This window comes from Coturnix japonica, chromosome 8 (genome assembly GCF_001577835.2).
Source record: "Coturnix japonica isolate 7356 chromosome 8, Coturnix japonica 2.1, whole genome shotgun sequence".
In the NCBI taxonomy this organism is placed as follows: domain Eukaryota; kingdom Metazoa; phylum Chordata; class Aves; order Galliformes; family Phasianidae; genus Coturnix; species Coturnix japonica.
Window position 1 is genome coordinate 6,679,932 of NC_029523.1, and position 13,379 is coordinate 6,693,310.

Sequence of the window (13,379 nt, forward strand, 5' to 3'; positions counted from 1 at the left end):
CAGTGGGCATCATCAAAGAGTTAATGTGGCATTCTGCTGCAACACCAGCCACAAAGCAGAGCAGGGAGAGGAGCCTCCGGTAAGGAGCCCATTTATCTCTAAACCAGCATTTCCCAGACTGTGATGCACGGCCCTTTGGTGATTTATAAAACATCCAGTGGGAGCTCGTGGAACAATAGTAAACCTTCTCTCTCCTCCCCTCCAATGGCCACAGAAGCAAGCACACAAGTTAAATGGGAGAAAAGAAAAGCTACTATAGATCAACTTTCAAATTGAAGTCTTTTGTTTATTTGAATTAATATACGAAAAATATACAAGTTGGTCTTTGGATTTTTATTATTATTTTTTTTTCTGAAAAAGGTTAATCCTCGAACTTGGGAAGATTAAGAAATGTGGCTCTGAGGGTGCTATTTTGGAGCCAATTACAACAGCACTGAAATGTTGAAAGATTCCTTTTGTTTGTTGAAAGATTAGGCTGAAGCCCTTCAGCCTATAAAAGAATAATAAACTTTAGTGGGATAAAATACTTCATTGCAGCGAAGATACAAAAGCCACCTCCAAGTGGTAAGTGGCTGGGATGGAGGCATGATGCTGGCAATGAGAATTGCTGGAATTATCTATGCCCAGAAAAGAAACGCTGTGAGCTCTTGCTTCATTTGAGTCGTATGTCACCCTCCACCTCCTGCCACGATCTAGAGCTGTGCAGGGTGTGTGAGAAGCACTGCCATCTGATTTGGCAGCACGTGCAAAACAATATGTGCGTGTAAAGCGTCCCCAGTTCCTCCTGGTTTCCTTCAATCTTGTATAATTTACTCTGAAAGAAGATTTGTTAGAATTGAAGGATTGGCACATTCACATCTCATGAAATCTTGGAGTGAAAATGAGCTCTGAGTGACCTTTTCTTCCGTGCCAGTATTGTCATCTGGGATATCTGTGTTCGGAGGACCAGGCAGCGTGCATCTTGCAACTGTGCACTGTTGGCTTTGGATCCCATTTTGCAAAGCAGAGTTTCTGGGTTCCTTGTGAACTGCTATGCAGTTTGCTAGTAGTGAGGGTTACGTAGCCATGTCCTGCCTCTGGTTTTGTGCTGCCTGCAGGTACAGCTCACTGGGTGCATGGCTGACTTTTCTCAAGGAAAGCTTTGAAGGGTTGCAGGCATCCCAAGGCACAGAGGTTGCACAAGGGGATGGAGCTGGAGGGGAACAGGCTGGCACAGCTTTGTCTGGTCTGCTTGAAGCACTGGGCTTTCAGCAGTGAAAATGGTTTAAAGCACCTCGGGTGTGTGAGAGATAGAAGCAGCATGTGCCAGTGGTGTCCCATGGTTGGGGACTAAGTGCCCTTACATCCACCGGTAGCAAGAACCTCACAGCCCCAACCACGGTGGGTGTTGTTCTCCGACACCACCCAAGCAAGTGGGCAGCAGTGGGGCCGTGCCTCACATTCCCACCCAGCCTGCTGCTTCTGGAGGTTGTGCCCAGCTCTTCCCCCTGCACTGAGCCCAGACTATGTCTCCCAGCCCCTTCTCATGGGGTACCTTCACACAGAGCTCTGAGCAGAGCCTGATGGAAATCACATGGTGCCTTTCCCCATTGTCTTCGCCAAGTTTCAGTGTGATTAATCACACCATTCCTGCCTAAACGTCCCCTCGTTCACCACGGTTTTAATTCCTTTCATTTCTTTCCTGGCTAGTGTGTTATGTTGAGCAACGCTGTTCTCATGTGTTATAAGCTCTCTTCTACCCCATAAAGTGCCCCCTCTCCATAGCAATTGGAGGGGATTCCCCTGTGTCTCTTATTTCTTCCCAGGGCCGTGGTGAGGATTAATAAGCAAACTTCTGCAAAGCACTTTGTGATCCTCTGATTAAAGGGTTTACACAGGGGTGAAATGTTGCCCTTAATACACCTTTTGCAGTGGACCAGGAGGTCAGACTGCAGCTGTGAGCGCCTTTCGGGCTGCAAACGGGTACAGCGTGTTACAAGCACAAAAGAGGAAGCTGTCCTCATTCCCCAGCCTGACCCGAGCCCGAATTATCTCACATGTCCTTGGACAGAAAACTGAGCCTGTGGCACATTCAGTTGTAGCAAACCTGTCTCACATGGGATGCAGGGTGGAAGGAAATCTGCCCACCCTCAGTGCCTTCAGTTGGACAGCAGGGCAGAGTTGGGCCTCTGGGAGTGTCTGAGAAAGAACTCTAAAAGACTGATTTCTACCCCGTGCATCAATTCCAGAAGAAAGAAAGAAAAAGAGTCCAATCAGAAAGGTCCGTGAAGCAGACAAACCTCATAGGTCTCATAGGCATAATGCTGCAGCTCACACGATGCTGTGCCTTCTGTTGGGGTTAGTTTTTTTTTTGTGTGACCCAGGCAGCTCCTGGCAGACTCTTAGTCCCATCTCGAGGAGCTTCGGACAGGAGTAAGAGTGATACAGCAAGGCCTAATCCACACCTATTGAGTTGGTTTTGAAACTTGGCCTCCTCTCCACACTGAAACAGAGCTATAAAAGCAAGTGGGTCTGTGAAATCAATGAAACCAGCTTTGCTGCGTCTACCTCCTGGTGTCTAATAAAAGTGAGGTTATTTGTCTTCCCTTTGCTTGGGCCCCCAGGTTGGATCTGTCTCCCCTGCAAGGGAATTTTGTTGTCATTAACTTACTTCTGCTGAGGTGCCTGCTTTTGTGACCAGATCAAAAGTGGGCAACTAGTTCAAAACTGGTAAGGGAGCAGATAGTTGTTTCCTTGGGTTGTTCCTTGGGTTGTTCCTTGTTGTTGTCTCCTTAGGAAACTTGCTTGAAAACTGCCCCATCCATCAGTTCCCACTTTCTCTGTTTTGGCTTTGTTTCAGCTTCCTGGCACTGAAGCCCCTTCCCTACCATGCACAGTCCTTCCAAATTAATTGCAGAAAGGCAGCCTTCATGGCAGCAGGAGAGGGCAGTCACACTTGATAATGCTTTGGCTTCAGCTTTTCTAGGAAGCTGCAGCCTGGAAGACTTCTTTTCTCTGCCAAATGAGAGCCAGCACAGTGGCACCCTTCCCTCAGGCCTCTACCCTCTGCAATGCAATGATGAGGAATGATGATGCTGTTGTGTGCCACATGCTAACTCTGCAGCTGCTGGAGCAGCCTTTCCATGTTGGATCCCTGCCACCCCAACAGCAATACTCCTGCAACCACAGCTCTGCCCACCACCCCAGAGAGATGGGATGAAGTGTTGAGCTCAGATCAAACCTTGACTCCCAAAATCCACGGCCATGCTCAAGGCAGCAGAAAAGAGTGGGACGTGTATCTCCACAGTTCATATCTGTTCTCTAAGCTTGTAGCTGCTGAGCTCTGAGCTTGCACAGAAAGGCCCCTGCCTTTCCCACCACCCTCTTTCTTCCCCTATTGCCTGCCACGTCCTTTTTATCACTGCAGTGGGTCTGGGCTGTGCAGATTGAACTGGGAGTCTGCTCAGAATTAAAACCACCCTGTGGAGGTTGCAGCTCAGCCCCCGGCACATGCAGGCTTGCATGGCAGTGGAGATTAAATATACCTCCTGGGGCTTCTAGAGACACAAGCAACCAGCCAGGTGTTCCTGCCAAAAGGTGGGAGATCCACACACCAGCATGGTTGTCCTCGCAGCTCCTGCCCAGAGGCTGTGAGGAGCCAGAGGTGGAGGTGCCTCTCCAGCGCCAGAGAAGCATTGCTTGATGCCACATGCCACATGTCTTGAATTTCCTTACTCTGCCCCCTTAGGGAGCTGAGGAGTGGCCTGGGAGCTGTTTTTCTGCTTCCCCCAAAGGGCAGCTCTGCTTGCTGATCCTCCTGCTTCATTTTAAAAGAAGTCCCTCTCTGAGGCACTCTGGGCATATGAGAATAATGCAGAGCCCACAGTGGTGGCTGAGCACTACATGACTACTGTGCGAGCCCGGCACAAACAAATCGGACTCATTTGTGACCGCTGCCCCATGGAGAGCTCCACAAAGCACCACGGAGAGCTGGCTGCCACCGCTCACCCTGCACACTGCTCAGGAGGAGCCGGCTGACATTCATCGTGTGCCATCCATCACGCCAGAGGACAGGCAGCAATGTCATTGTGGGCATTCCTGGCGTGTCACCACCGCTGGGATTCATTCCGTGTGGCTTCTCGGGTATTGCTTGGAGCCCATTGCAAGGAGTAGTGAGGGTGGGAGCTGCCCCCAGCAATGCTTGTGATGAGTCAAATAGGACTAGATGATCTTAGCGGTCTTTCTTACCTTAACGATTCTATGATTCTAAGTGCTGCATCCAAGCAGGACCTCTGGCAGCTCTCCAGGCATGAGTAGAGATTAGCATCAGCTTAGAGCACAAGCTTTGAGACCCTGTCTCTCCATCAGACCCCCTTTGTGCCCTATGCCATGCTTGTCCAAGCTGCGTTGCTCTCCTTGCTCACCAGTGGATGCCGCCAAGAAGTGAAGCACAGGCTCTGAGCAGGAGCCTCCTGCAGCGCGAAAGGGTTAAGCCGTGTTGTTCATTGTCACATGGTGCTGGGAATGCAGAGGCAGCGAGAGGCTGGGGAGCACATCTTGACTGCACATGTGGCCTCTACCACAAACACTTCAAAGTGCTTCCCTCAGACTGACGGAACAGCCTGACGCCGACTGTAAATGCCCTTGACACGCAGAGTGGAAAATATCAAACGCTTCGGCGGTCCCCCCGAAATGCAGCCTGTTTTCACTGGGGAAGGCCTTAATGAACCTGTGCGGGAGAGGAGGAGGAGGAGGGCCAGGCGGACGGTGGTGGGACGGGTGGTTCTCATTTAGCTCATGTATGGGTAAGCGCCAGCCTGGGCAACTGGACTTAATCGGAGGTGAAGCCAAGTGCTCTGGGATATTTTGAGTGGGGCTGGGATGTCGACTGCAGGCAGTTCCGTGTCAGGACCCCGCCATACTTACCCCCACTCACCCCATCACCTGAACACCACTGAACAATTAGGAACAAAGGGTCATCCAGGCTGGAGGATTTTCCCTTTCTTTCAGAAGTCTTCACCTCCTTCACCCTCAGCTGTGAAATGTCCTCCCCAGCCAGGTGCTCTGACACCAGTATCATGTCCAGCTCCAGAGGAAGCCGGACTCACAAGGGACATCCTCACCTCAGGGAGTGAAGATCCATCCACCTTGGGCTGTGGAATGGGCAGGCCATGGTAGCATTGGACAGGGAATATTTGAAATGGACATAAGAAAGAAGTTTTTTCAATAAGGATGCTGAAGCACTGGCACAAGCTGCCCAGGGAGGTGATGGTGCCCTGTGCCTGCAGACAGCCAAGGTCAGGCTGGATGGGCTCCGAACACCTGGTGGAGCTGTAGGTGTCCCTGTTCAGTGCAGGGAAGTTGGACCAGATGGCCTTTAATGTTTCCTTCCAACTCAAATGATTCTATGATTCCGTGACTGGGGACACACTTTATGAAGAAGGTGTCCCGCCTTGGTGACCCAGACCATCTTGTGTCACTGACAGCTGGTTTTGAGTAGATTTTACCCTTGCTGCATGAAAATGTTATGCTAAGTTATGGGCAGAAGGCATGGGCCTGTTCTGGTGGAAGAGATGCCAGGCACTAACATGTGGCTCTTGAGCACCTCTTAACCATGAATTACCGTCAAGACCACTAAAACCCTCCCCCATGACCCTTGTTGAGTTGGATCTTCATGAGTGGTGGCTGATAGGACATGACCTGTGACAGAGGAGGGGACAGCAAAGCAGCAGGCCTGCACGCGGTCTGCCTGACTCTGGCATAGCTCACATTGCCGCACGGCTGAACAGCGCTTGGCTGGCTGCAGGCAGGGATCCATCACTTATGACACATTTGGCATGAGTGAAATTGCCTCATAAAATGCTTCTCAGATCAGCAACAACTTGAGGGACCTCAGGAGAGAAAAGAAAAAGTGGAAAGTTCAGATGTTCAGCTGCGAGGTCCCATACCTCTTGGTATGGGAGCAAACAGGGAGGGAGACCACCAAGGGGCAAAAGGTGTAATGAAGGGGTAAAGCAGAGGTGTTATAGCTCACAAAGCTTCATCAATGCTTTCGGAGGGAGCACAGAAGTTGGACCACCTCCATCTCCTTGGGAGAGCAACCAGTATTCCAGATAACAACGAGGTAGAGCAGTTAAGAAGGCTTTAATGGAGCATCTTTGGGGAACAATAATAAGAGGGTAAACAGAAGACGTAGGCGCCACCATAAACTGCTGACTGCTGGCAGCACGGATGTGAAAAAGCAAACCTGGAAACCTGGGCAGTAAACAACAGGAGGTAGGAATAGCCACCAGTGGAGAAAAAATAATAATAAAAACGAGTTGGTATTTCAGAAACTACGTGGGAAGGTTCAGCCGTGGTTGGATTTCCCAGCACCGCTCCGTTCGGAGGAGATGTTGCTGCCTTCTTTAGGGTTACAGCTTTGGTGCTGGGGGCAGGGCTGGGGCGCAGGGTCCTGGCGTGCTGACGGCTGAAGATGGATGGATGGCCGAGCTGCAGATGGATGGCTGCTGTCAGCTGGTGGCCGGCCTCGCCAGCCCGGGAAGGGAAGCAGACTCCATGCCCAGTCCTTTTAAAGGCTTTTGCCTCGGGTTATGATTTATTGTTAGAAAACAAAGGATGTTTAAGGAAAAAAAAAAAAAAAAAAAAAAAAAAAAAAAAAAAAAAAAAAAAAAAAAAAAAAAAAAAAAAAAAAAAAAAAGAAAGAAAGAAAAAAAAAAAGGCAACACAAAATAAAACATCTCAATTGATGAAAGCTGTCTTCAGTCCCTAGTGGCTTTTCCCCCTCTTGTTGAGCCTGGGAGCCGAGGAGGGTTGCATCCCCCCACAAATCACTGCTCCTCCTGCCTTCTGGGCTTGTATCTCTCCAGCCTGGTTGATGAGCAGGGACTGCGTAACCTATCCCCAGGCTGTCAGTGTGCCAGCGAGCATGACACCATGCATGAGCTCCGACCACTACTATTTATATGCAGCGAGGGACCAGATTTTTAAAAGCACAGAGGTGCCCAGCTCTAGGCCCTAGCTCTGGAAAAAAAAGAAAAGAAAAAAAAAAAAAAGAACAACTTCCCTAGGCTGGAAATAGTTAGAAGCAAAATTAGGAGTGGAAAGAATTGTTTAAACAAACAAAAAAATGTAGAACAGCTGATAATGGGGAAGCGTTTAAGGCTGTTTTGTGAGATGCTCTCAGATAACTGCTATTCTGGGAGCCTTGGCACTGTTTTACATAAACAAGTCCCAGCTAAGTGAGAAGGTGGAACAGCGTTACTGTGGGTTTAACATACGTGCATGCTTAGATACAGCATAAATATGTGGCACCAATGTGCATGTGTGTTAATCTAATGCCTAATGTCTAATGTCAATGTTTTAATGATAATGGTCAATAAATGTGAGAAATCTGCAGTGGGTGTATGCAGGCACCTGGGAAGAGAACCCAAAGGCAGGAGTGGAAAATCTGTTGCCGCTGGGGTTAACGATAATAAGAAATTGTTACCATGTACCGAGAGAAGCCAAATCCTATAATGAGATCCCAGACAAGGCTAGGAAAATATTCAGCCTGCGTGTAGAAAAGTGATTTGTTCAACATTTATTTTCTCTTTGGAAAGAAGTAGGATGACACACTCGTGCTTTACAGAGATAATGAAATACTCCGTAGTCTGTCGGTGACGAAGCCATGTGTTAAACGGCAGTGATTAAAGTTAGACATTCTGCAGGATCAGATATCTTGCATCAAAGGGTAAACAAATTGGCCCGAGAGCTCTCTGAACCATTAGTGTTGATTTTTAAACAAATCTGGGAACGCTGGGGAAGTTCCAGGGAACTGGAAAAAAATGTAACGCTGAGCTAATGCAGCAGTAAACAAGGTGACCCAGGGAAACAAGGCGTGCTTGGCAGGACATGGGTCCAGAAAGACTGATTGTAAGGAAAGCCCTTGTGGGACCATCCATGTGGACTCACAGCATGGGAGTCAATCAGCTGCAGTTTGCAGGAAATGGGTCCATTGTGAAGCTGAAGATGTTGTGTTGTGGGGTTGTTCTTCATGGGACCTTGCAGAAGGCTATAACATGTGGGAAACCGCTGGGAAAACAGACACTCCAGGTGTCCAGCTCCTTTGAGCTGTCTGCCAGACCTTGTGTTCTGGTCCCTGAGGAGCAAGGAGACATTGCAGTGCTCCAGCACTCCCATCTGGGTTCCCTTTGTGTGCAAACTGGGGCTCTGGGGTTGCTGGTGCGTACCCAATGCAGAGCTGGGACACAGCCAAAGCATGCCTCCAGACCGAAGATTTGGGAAGCATTCTAGGATAACCTCATCAAGGCACAGCTTGGTTCTCTTGGCCAGGATGACTCCCCTCAACAGGGCATGCTTTGACCCAGCTGCATGCAGGGTCCTCCACAGTTTGAAGGTTTGGTCACCATTCGATTCTGGAAGCCTCAGAGCAATGCAACTCTGCGATCCTCCTGGGCTTGTGAGAAATGGGATTTCTCAGCCAGCAGAAAGGTACCTGTGATGTCAAGCGTTGCGTGTCCTTCCCAGAGCTGTCCCACATATTCAAATGCAGCTGTTTGCAATCATGCCTGTTTATTCTTTCAAGTCGCGATAGTGATCATCTCAGCTTTGGTGTGTGTGATATTCTGTCAATTCCCTCCAGCCAAGTTTCCACAACAGCAGTATTTACAATCAGATGCTTGCATGGGCTGAAGTGCCAGGATGAACACTCATGGAAGCTGAAACCCCAACTATTCTGAGTATGCTGTCTTATACCTAGTATGCTTTCTGGAGTCCAAAATATTTTTCTTGAGCATTAGAGACCCCTGCCCCTTTTAGAAAAGCTTTACATGTGGATACATACTGAGCACATATGAATGTTCTGTCCTTACTACAAGCTGCTGGGACACAGCCTGCAGTTCCATAGTTTAGAAAATAGAATTCCTGATCCTGCAGAGCATGGAGGAGATAAAAGAAGGCAGTAGCTCAGGTTGTGCATGATGCATCTTAGCCTGGGAGCTTCGAGATGTTTGACTTTGCAGAAGGTCTGCTCCAGGAATTGCTGGGATGAATCTGCCCAAGATGAGAAACAAAGACGTGTGGAAAGTTGTGTAGGCAGGTGGTGACCAATGCAGCTCTGCAGCATCTCCCCAGGGGCAGCCCCTTCCCCTGAGCAATGTTTTGATCCTCTGTGGTTTCATTAGTGAGGGCTGTTGGGATGGCCATGAACGTATGTGTGTATGGTGTATTGGTGGGGTCAGCAGGACACGGCACGAAATTCTCTTTCCCTTGCAAGCTGTGTGCTCCATCACTCAGGAATGTGAACGGCCACATGTTTGGCTGAAAAATGATCGTCTTCAGGAAGGGAACAGGTCTATCAGGCTAAAGGAAGGGAGCAACTCAAAGCAGGAATGACAGGCAGGAATGACACCTCAGGGCTTCAAATTTGTTCCCCATCAATGAGGAGGAAGAAAATTGACCTCAACGCCATTGGGGTTGACAGATCTTAAATTTAATCTCCTCTAAAGGCAAGACATGACCCCGTTGCTGGGTGTTGTGCGGCTGCAGCTGTTTTACCCATTGGCTTTTCCTACTCTCTGGCCACCTCGCAACATCTCCAACAGAGCAGAGACGTATTCCTGCCTGCACACTGGCTGTCAAACACCAACTTCAGCAGGATTTCCTGCGTACATTTGCAGCTAGGACAGCTCAGATCAATATTGGCACTGGGGAGGTGAGCGCAGCCCCCAACCCCTTTTCCTCAAAGCAGGTATTTTTCTTCCTCTTTCGGTTTTCCTTGAGTCCTAAACCAGGGCTTTTTTGAGGGGTTGCTTTCTCTGCCATTGCTGTTTTTGCCTGTTTCTTCCTCTTTGTTTTGCATCATGAGGCAATTCCAATTTGTGGTCCTGGCAAGTCTGGCAAACCAAACTGGTTAGAACCTGGGCAGTCTGTAGGACACAGGGTCTGGCTGGGGCTCCCACCCCAGTTGCTCCAGGAACTGAGGCTACCTAGATTGCATGTCTGAATAACTGTGGGGTTTTTTGTTCTACCTGTGGAGCCAAAGCAATGAAAGAAGAAAAGGTCCTGCCAAGTCAGCAGAACACATCCATCTTCCCAGTGAGACAAACAAAAAAGGATTTCAGGTTAATTGATCTACCCCAAACAAAATGTTTTGGTTTGGCCTCCTTCACTTCCCGGTCTCCTCCTCCATTCTCCTTTTGCGACTGTTTGGATTTAGGATCTGCTGAATTCAACCCAAAGCCACAGATGGGTCCAGTCCACTTGAATTAGTGCTTCCCAGCAGACAAAATCCGTATCTGAGAACTTGTGCAATTTTTAGGTTCAGTAATTTTCCCGATCACAAATTCCCTCTGTTGACCTTGGTCCAAATGCTCGAGCTCTGCGGGACCCTTGTTTATTTGTGTGAGATGCTCTTCTCTTTCAGCACTGGTTGTTCCTCAAGGCCAGCACTATATTTAAGCTGCACTCTGTGTTTATGCAGTTGGCTGGTGCGGTGTTGTGAAACCATTGCCTGAAGCCTACTTGAAGATGGAGGGCACTCAGTGCGGATGGGCTTTTTGCTCCATCAATCTGCCAAACTCCAGCCAACCCCTGCTATTTCGGAGGCTCGTGATCTGACCAACTACGGCGGCTGTCACAAGGATGGAGAAAGGCCCATCTCTTCACTCAGGGGACACTTTTTGCCAAGCCTCCAGGCAGCGCTGCTTCTCAGTAAAATGGTTGTAATAATGTTTTAACATGGGCATAAAAAAAAAAAAAAAAAAAAAAAAAAAAAAAAAGACCTCCCTAAACCTTGTTCAAAGGGCTGGTGGAAATGGAGTCATGGAAATTTTTGACAAATACAAAACAAAACACGGCCAGAGGCAGAAACCCAGCATGGAAAATTGGAGCCCGGTTAAAGTCTGGCAAAATTGTAAGTGGAGAAACATCAAGTCTATTCTCTTCTGTTCTGATCCTAAAAAGCTGCCTGATGTTTCTTCTCCTCTGGGAGAAGAGCTCTGAGGTGGATATTCTCCTCAGTGCACGACTGGGAGGTGTTTGCATTGGCTGTAGAGATGGTGGTGCGAGAGCCATGGAAGACAGTAGAGCATGACATAGTCATGGGGCGTTGAAGGCCTCATGGGAAGGGGAACTGAGGAAATGGTGTCCAGGCTCTGGTTCAGCCACTGATCCCGTGGTAGCAAGGGAAATGTCAGAGTTGACATCCTTAGTGCTTCAGGAAGGGAGCGTGGGGACAGAGAACTGAGTAAGGGTGGTAGCAGAAGGGAAATGCTTAGTAAGGCAGGGGGAAATGTGTTCATGGGGAGAATGAGAAACCAAGACCCTTTTCCTGCCAGGATCTCCATTCCTGTGCCCTGTACAACATCCCGGCATGCAGCCAGCAGGAAGGGATATTAACTATGACAATGCTTGCCCAGGGCCAGCCTGGCCACATCCAGCTTTCTCCATCTGGGATGTCTCCAGCTGATGACTCAGAGCCTGAGGACTGTGTGTCGGAGCCACTTCCCCTCGGCCATCTACAGAGCAGCCTCTCCCAAGAATCGTCTGGCCACTGCATCCAGCGAGACCATGCACATGGCATCTGAGTTCTGTCCTTGCACCTGGACCTGGGAGCTCCTGGGCTGCTCCTCCATCCTTCTGCAAAGAGGCTTCAGTCACTATCCCAAAGCTGGGCACAGGGGTCAGTCACAGTAGTGTGTCACTTGGGACAAGGCCATGGCATGTCCCAGACCTCAGTGCTTAAAAATGAGAGCCACTGGGATTTCCAGAAGTTTCCAGGCACTAGACTGTGATAGGGAAGCTGGGGAAGCAGGGAGGGGGTTGCTTTCTCTGGTGGGTACTCAAACGGGTCAGCAGGACATGCTGTTGCTGTAAGGGGTCAAAATGAACCCACTTGGGGTTCAGATAAAATCTAATGTGTGCCTTTTCATGTACCACTTGTGTTCAATTTTCATAGAATGGTTGGGTTGGAAGGGGCCTCTAAGACCATTTACTCCAAACTCCATGCCGTGGGTTGGTTGCCACCCACCAGATCAGGCAGCAGAAGTTCATGTTCACATAACCTCGTGCTGGAGCCAGCACATTACCAGTTGAGCTGTGTATGAAGGGGAAATGAACTTCATCTCCTGATTGTTTAAGCCTTTGCCACAAAAGGAATGAAACTAGGAGCTCCTACCTGCAGCCTTGCTCTGCTTTAAGATACCAAGACTCAGATCCAAAGTTACATTGGAATCTTATCACCCATGGGAGCCTTCATAGACTCCTCTGGTCCAGGAATAACCTCCTGCTTCTTCATTTACTGATTTGAGACATGTATTTAGGGCAGTCCCAAACTATCAAACCAGACTTGTTCTTGGTCTTTACTTGACAAAAGCCATGGTTTAGGCTGAGGTCCTCACTGGATGCTGCTGCCTGCAGACAGACCACAAAATGCTGTACCTGGTCTGGGCTGAAAGGGGACAAACCACCAGCTCCAGCGCCGGCACAGCCACGCCGCACCGCGTGCGGTTAGAGCCAGCCCAGTGCTTAGACGGCAATGGTATTGAATGTGCTTGCAGCAGACAGACTGGTGCTAAAGCACTTACTGAGAACATTAATAAACCCTGGACCACCCTTCCTCATCATGTGATGTGGTTCTGTCTATAGGCAAGATATGTAAAAACAATTTAAAATTAATTTAGCTTTTAAACCTTCTAAAAACATATTAAAAAAAGACTCAACCTTTTGATATAGGATTGGGCTGTTTTTCCAAGTGGGAAAATGTTCACATCGGGATTGATTTAATTTCTTCTTTTTTTCCCCCCCTTTTAAATCATAAACAGTCCCGGTACAAGAAACAGTAGCTGTTATTGATTAAAAGTTCATTTGCCTTGTCTTTGCCGATGATTGATATTTGGGAAGGAGGGATAGAAGAAGGGAAGGGTGTTGTACTTTGGAGAGAAAAGGAAAACGTGTCACATGTTACCTGCATCTTAGAATAATGTTAGTTTTGGAAGGAGTGTGGCTTGTGAAAAATAATAATTGTTTTAAGGTTCAGCAGATCCCGGCGCTTTCCGCGCGTGCTTCAATGCTCTAGACGGGCCCCCTTGAAATAGCAGAGTGGTGCAGGAGGGGAGCAAGGCAATTGCATTTCCAAATGGGATTTTTATGGCCCGTTGAAGGAAAGCAGCTACCCACTGGATAGCGGCGCGCGGTTCCCAGCAGCGGTTTTTAAAATGCTTCCTTTTGCCAGCACGTGTGCTGCGCTGCCGAGCAGGAGCTGCTTCTAGGGTTGTACTACAGGCCCAAAGCCTCTGGAATTATCTGGGGTCCTCAAACCCCTGCAACAAGCTGGGGGTGCAGGATACAGCCAGGGGTGAGATGGGCAGTGGTGGTATTTTGTCCTCGGTGGGACATGG